The sequence below is a fragment of the Talpa europaea genome (genome assembly GCF_964194135.1).
Source record: "Talpa europaea genome assembly, chromosome: 15".
NCBI lineage: Eukaryota > Metazoa > Chordata > Mammalia > Eulipotyphla > Talpidae > Talpa > Talpa europaea.
In genome coordinates, this window is record NC_140083.1 from 68,454,657 (window position 1) to 68,461,544 (window position 6,888).

Genomic DNA, 6,888 nt, shown 5'->3' on the forward strand with positions numbered 1-6,888 from the left:
ACCCATGCGGGAAAAGGGTGACATCACACAATGTAATTGTATTCATCTGCCACCCTTGGACTGCGTTCCATGTACTCTTTGTCTATCAGAACTTCAATACACTTTTTAATTATGCTGATACTGGGGTTAAACCGAGCTCTGGACTGGCTAATCACCTCTTGAATAAGGTGATTATGCCGAAGTACTTTGCGCGTTTTCATAATTCAAACTATAGTCTCTTGGAGATACATTTTCCTGTCTTCATTTACAGCACTTCTAGTCTGCTCCATTTCTTGGGGTGTCTCTTTCTGCATTGGTGTGGCAACCTTAAATCTTGTTCTCTTAATGCTGAAGTTCATATTTAATGAAAATGAAGATTCTGTGAGTATGCCTTCCTTTTCTGAGTTATGGTCCATCATTTTCACATCAAGCAATGATTTGATTGCTCTGGTCAATTCCTTTTCATTCATCTGACTGCTGTCTTGAAGCTCTTTATAGGTGAGGGTTTCACTGTTGTTAAAAGTCAAGAAGAACGGCCATTTGGTATGTTGTAACTATGGCTACAGATGGTTTGTTCAAATAGTTCATTTTAACTTCACCTGTACAGAAAGAGTGTAACCATGTTAGCTTCCTTCCATTGAAATGCTGATTGTAAAATAATGTGAATATCTGTACACTTTTTTCCAACCCCTGGGGAATTGCCAATATAACCGAAGGAACCTGAGTAAAAGGCCAGGAGCCAGTTCGGAGAATATTTATCTGGAAACTAATTCCCAGGTTTATTACTGTGTCTTGGTTCTTGATAAAATCATTGAACTTTCTGTTGAGATCTGCACTGATACTCATATCTGTGTACATGTGATGAAGCTCCCTGGCAAACTCATAGCCACAGGCTCGCTTTAATTTATTGATCATACTTCCTTCAGCATCCATAGACCTAGATAATCCATGAATTAAACGGTTTGCAAGCATTCTTGTGTATAATTTTTGGAAAAGATCCTTATCGTTGATGTATTTGAAAAAAATCATAGCATCTCACCAGTTTGTCTTCCACTTCATCCTCAGTCATCCCTTTTGCTGATTTCTTAAGTAAGTTGTCACAGTACTTAGCAAGCAATTCAGGTGCTTTACAAACAGATTTAGGCTCTCTGTAATTTACAGCCATTGTAAAGGCCTTATCTAATGCAGCCATAAAGAGCGGATCACCATTCAAAGTGGTGCTGTTAAATTGGACAAACTTACCATGCACTTTCAGTACTGACTCCACAAATTCTGCTGGTGTATTTTCCTGACTCAGATTACTGGTGACCCTAAGGACCTTATCATGGATGTAATTTTGCAGCTCCTGAGCCACATAAGGCAAGCCAGTGGACACAGTACAGAGTAAGATGTACAAATTGGCTATGTCATTTTTTTTCTCTTGTCAGATAATATTCTGACATTCTGCTTGTAAGAACTGCAAGTGGTCTATTATCATTCGTTGCTGAAACTCACACATCACTTTTCTATGTAAACTGGGTGGTAGATATTTTTGACATAGAATTTCTTCATCTTTTAATCTACTTATAACCATTTCCATATACTGTGAGCAGTTCAATTCTTGTAACAAATTGGATACTTCTTGTTTATAATACTCTCTTATGTCAGCCAGAAAAGGGGACTCAAAGATTTCTTGATAAAACTTTAAGGGCAATACCTCCTCATACTGTTCCACATGAACAAAGGAGTTAATAACTGCATGGAATATTTGCTGGTTTGGGTCCTCTCCATCATGATAATTTTTGATTTCTTGAAGTGGCATGCCGAAAAGAATGTCCTGAAGTGGCTTAACCATGAATCTCTTCCAGATATACAAGGGCAACTTTCCTATTTCCATTAATGGTTCTTTTATTTTTATGTCAGTCATAGTGAAAATCAACTGTAAATTTATTCTTTTCAATAAACTGGGTGTTGAGATGCCTATACAAGTAGTTCAGAGAATTTGTGCCCCTGCTATACTCTTCCCAACACCTAGCATATGTGACAAGTACTTGTTCTCTGGACTCCAGAACTCTCTCGCACAAATCTCGAACGTGATTTTCCAAAAATGTCTTTGTTTCTTTATAAAGCATTCCCCCAGACTGTAGCGGATAAGCCACACGTAAGACATACATATCTGTGAAGTGATTATTCCACGTTGTCTTTTCGACATATCCCAATCTAAGAATAGCTTTGATGGCTTTTTCAAGTTTCTCCCATAATTTACCAAAATTTACTGCACTTTGTTGCAAAGAGTGCAGGTTTGGTGTCGGAATCTTTCCGTCCTGCAAAGAAAGAAATCAAGGTATCCAGCAAATAGATTTTCAAGGAAGATAAAGGAATCAGAGGATTCTAACAAAAATCCAAAATGTGTGTGTCATTCAATCAACATGCTTTCCTCAATGGGAGACTCCTCCAGGCCTTCAGGTTCCTATACTAGGAGTAGGGGATGACAGTCACTTCTTGGGAAGTAATTCTCTCGGGAAGTACAGATTTTTGTGTTTCAGAGCACCAACTCTGTAGCTAGGTGTCAATCCTAACTTCCTCCCTCCACCACTGTGATCAACATTTCTGTGCCTGTTTTCCTCCCTGTCAAAGTAGAACCCATTGTTACCAAAGCCTCAGGACTATTGTAAGAGTAAAAGAATGACACGGTCAGGATAGACCTAGTTCCCAGGCCTTGGGGAAGTGTGGGTGATTAACCTTGAACAGCTTTTGAATATCTGTGTCCACACAGTGCTAGGGAAACAAAATTGAGCAAAGCATGTTCTCTTCCCTCCAAGAGATTAGAGCTGCTTTTTAATTTCTGCTTGGAATAACACCTTTTGCCATTTACATTGACATACATTTTCTTTTCAGGAAACGAGGTCCTCTAGACCAGTATATCAAAGTTAGGTTCCAAACTGAAAACCACTTGCTTTGGAATTAATATGCACTTGTTAAAAAGGTGGAGTCTTGGGTTGCTCTCTAAACTTACTGAATGAAAATCAGTAGGGACTAAACACTGGAATCTGCACTTTATACACTAATTCACAAAGTGAGACACCTACACATAGCTACTCACTCCCATTAGATCTCTCGTCAGAATCTTGCAGCCACAGAAGCAGAAAACCTGTTGGTGACCACAATTTGTATTTTTTATAATGTTATCTAAATATCAGCGATTGCAAGATAATGCTTCATTAAAAAAATGAATACCTTCATTCATTCATTCATTCATTTGTTCGTTCATTCATAAAAATGAATATAGAATGGCCTTCATATTTACTTGATCCCATTCTCTCTAACAATCTTGCAGGAATTTGCTTTAGCCCTAGGCCTCAATAGCTATGTCTGAAAATCATAATGGTCCCCAGTGCTTGAACTTGAGATGATGTAGGCAACATGCTTAGCACAGAACTGGGTATAAAGTAAGTGCCCAGTGAATGTTAGCTATTACTACTATTGTTTATCTGTATTTTACACATGGGGAAATACACTCAAAAGGCACTTTGCTAGGAAATAGTGGTGATAGATTTTAAGTGTTTGGGTGCTGGATTATAAAACCCAACTTTTCTGATTACTCTATATACTATATTTCATAGTTGTAAGATTGATAAAGCTTCTTTAGTTCCTTTTCCCCCTCAAAGAATTTTCTTTAGCCTTTTGTTAAGCCCATGACTTTTGATGAATACTTGTTTAATGTTCTTTCAACCTCAGTGACTCCTAGGCAGCTGCTCAGCAGAAGGTGAATGAGTAATTCCTGTATGTTCAGAAGTTGTCCCTCAACTTCTTCACACCCCAGCGATAATTCAATAAATATGGCTGGCCGTAAGCTGAGAAAAACAAAAATCGGGAAATGCAGAAGTGGAAGCACTCCAAAAACCACTTTTACCCACACAGACCCCTTTTTGGACTCTTTCAAAAACAACAAGGTATCAGGTTGAACAATCTACCTGGTGTCCAAAAATAGCAGTCAGGGGAGTCCCTCTGGGAGCTTCTTGGTGCTAGACACAGGAATGGAGACCCTGGAGAAGCCCCAGGGGGGTGCCCCAGGGCTCACACACTGGCCAGAATGAAACCTCACCTTGTGGGTCTCATGATGAGGAGCCACAGAGGTGAAGTCCAGGTGTCTGAGGCTCACCTCAGTCACCAGAGTCACTTTCCCAGTTGCGCTGTTTTCGTTAAAAATAAATTAACCAGTTTGGGCTGTGGTTTTTCAAGAGAAGTTTGGTAAGGGGAGAAGGTTGTTAGTAAGGAAAATGGCCTTTAAAAATAACTGAATGAAACTCCACAAAATTGTCTTTTTCTAATCTCATGAACTAACTCCAAGTCACTAGGAATGAAAAATGCTGTGGTAATGATAAGAGAGGTAATTTCCTTCCTTCAAAAGAAGGAGGCTGAAAAAGGAATCTAGCTTTCTGAGAAATAAAGATTTTCTTATGCTGGACAACCCGTGTCACTTGAATTCCTTATTTTCTAAACAGTCATTGTGCAAGGTATTTAACTGTCAATTTTGTTAGAAAGCTTTTCTAAAGAAGCTTATGTGAAACATGAATAGTATCTCAATTTTGTCTCCCACTGTTGTTCTGTTATGAGCCATCATTCAACCAAACAATGCAGCTGGTTTTTGCTAAAGCCTGCAGGACAGACCCAGTGCCCTGCCTTTGCTATGTGGTTCGTGCCACCTACAGAGTGGAATATGTCTAGCATATTCCACTATTGCCAGATGCTAAGCAGATTCTCAGGAATGACTAAAGAATGAAGTCTTCCTCACAGTCATGCAAATTGTTGCTGAAAGGGCCAGATCTAAGATCTCATATCACTGTATTCTCCAGGATTTGTTTATTAAAATTTTTCCCATTCTTGGGGCCTTCCTGGTGGCACAGCGATTAAAGTCTCAGCACTATCAAGCTATTGCCAGCCATTGCAGCATGAGTTCGATCCCCAGCCAAGGAAGCTAACCCACATGGTGCAGCAGACCTCTCCTGTATCACCTGCTGCTCCCCTCAGCAATGTTTCAGTAGATCTGCCTGTTCTACTCCCCACTCTGTCTCTGGTGAATCCACTCACCCCTCACCTCTGGCTTACACCCCTGCTCTTACATGCATAAATAAATAAAAGTAATTCATCAAGATCTCACTCAAGCACCAGGTGTATCATGAAGTTTCGGTTCTACTGCTTCTCTTCTTCCTTTGAACTACCATCAGTGAACAGGACAATAATACTGGGAATGATGTTTCTGGGGTTGTATGAGAGGGCAGACCACTGTTTTGGGTCCATGAGCAGGGATCCATAAAAAATTACAGAATCTGGGCCTCCCCTGGTGGCTCAGGTGGTTGAGCACAGCGCCGTGAAGCTGTCCCCGGCCTCTGCACCGCCGGTTCTATCCTGGCTGGCCGGCCAGGGTCCCACATGGTGCGGCAGAACTCTCCTGTCTCGCCCACTACTCCCCTCCGCAGTGTATTTCGTCAGTCTGCCTGTTCTGTTCCCCACTCTGTCTCTGATGAATCCTTTCACCCTCCCACGCATCTAACCTGTACCCTGGTTCTTGTATAAATAAATCTTAAAAAAAAAAAAAAAAAGAATTACAGAATCTTTGCTTCTCATTCCCCCCCCCCATTAAACTGTCCTATTAAAAAAAAAAAAAGGAGTAAAGGGCCTCCCTTCTGGCTCAGCGGATTGAACTCTGCACTGTGAAGCTGTCTGCAGCCTCTACAGCGTGGGTTCAATTCCCGGCTGGCCAGGGAGAAACCCACTAGGCATGGCAGACCTCTCCTGCCTCACCCACTGCTCCCCTCAGCAGTGTCTTCGGTCTGTCTGCCTGTTCTGCTCCCCACTCTAGCAAATTCTCTCACCCTTCCACGCCTCTGACCTGTACCCCAGTTCTTTTATAAATATATCTTAAAAATATAGAAAAAAACAGATAATTTCTAAAAAAAAAAAAAAAAGAAAGAGTAAAATAGGGCCTCCCTGGTGGCGTAAGAGGGCAAGACACAACCTATGAAGCTATACTCAGCCACCACAGCACAAGTTCGATCCCCAGCCAGAGAGTTACCCACATTGTGCAGCAGACCTCTCCTGACTCGCCCACTGCTCCCTTCAGTCAATCTGCCTGTTCTGCTCCCCATTCTGTCTTGGGTGAATCCTCGCACCTCCACACCTCTGGCCTGTACCCCAGTTCTTGTATGCATAAACAAATAAATCTAAGAAAAATAAAAAATAAAAAGGAGTAAAATAAGAAATATGGGTCATCTGAGGATATTATCCCAAATAACTTGTGTTAGTCTGAAACTTCCCTGGAATGTGTTTTATCTTTAACAGTTACATGATGCTATGTTAGCAGCCGTGCTGATGGCGCCTTCTCTGCACTTATTCATGTACCAAGGGAAATTAAAGGCATTACAATCTTCTGTTCCGTGAAGACTTTTTTAAATGATGGAAGGATAGGTTTATGGGGAAAAGTCCTAAGGAAAATTAATTTGCACATTATAGTCTACTCTAATTTAGATAGAAATGCTGTTTTCCTCTAGTCTTTGGAAAAAATTAATGTCCTAAGACACCAAGACGTGTTTATCCTGTGGTTTTGACTTACTGCCTGATGCATTGTCCACCTTACATTTAGGGTTAATTCCAGATAGACACAATCCATTTTGAGAAGCAGAAGGCTAGAGGATCATTAAGGTTCCTTCAACATTGAGATGCTGTGAATCTATTTTTTTTTTAAGGCTTAAGCAAAACATTTCCCAATGAACTATGTGTCATTGTTCCCCTTAAGCTCAGCCTAAGGCCTGGAACGTGTTTTAATGCAAAGTTACTTCAATCAAACCTGTTCTACCCACTCAACTCCCCAAAAGCCCAGTGTTGTAACAAAGTTAGAACAAAGAAAAAGTCACATCAGCAGTGGTGGGA

At 40.7% G+C, this 6,888-nt stretch overlaps 1 pseudogene across 1 annotated transcript; it reads right to left on the bottom strand.

The window, feature by feature from the left end:
• Positions 1-23: 23 nt before the first annotated feature.
• On the bottom strand, positions 24-6,583 carry LOC311185450 (cullin-2-like; annotated as a pseudogene). The gene is made up of 2 exons: positions 6,572-6,583; positions 24-2,282 (listed from the first exon to the last, which is right to left on the bottom strand). The product of its transcript is annotated as a cullin-2-like (transcript).
• Positions 6,584-6,888: the final 305 nt, after the last annotated feature.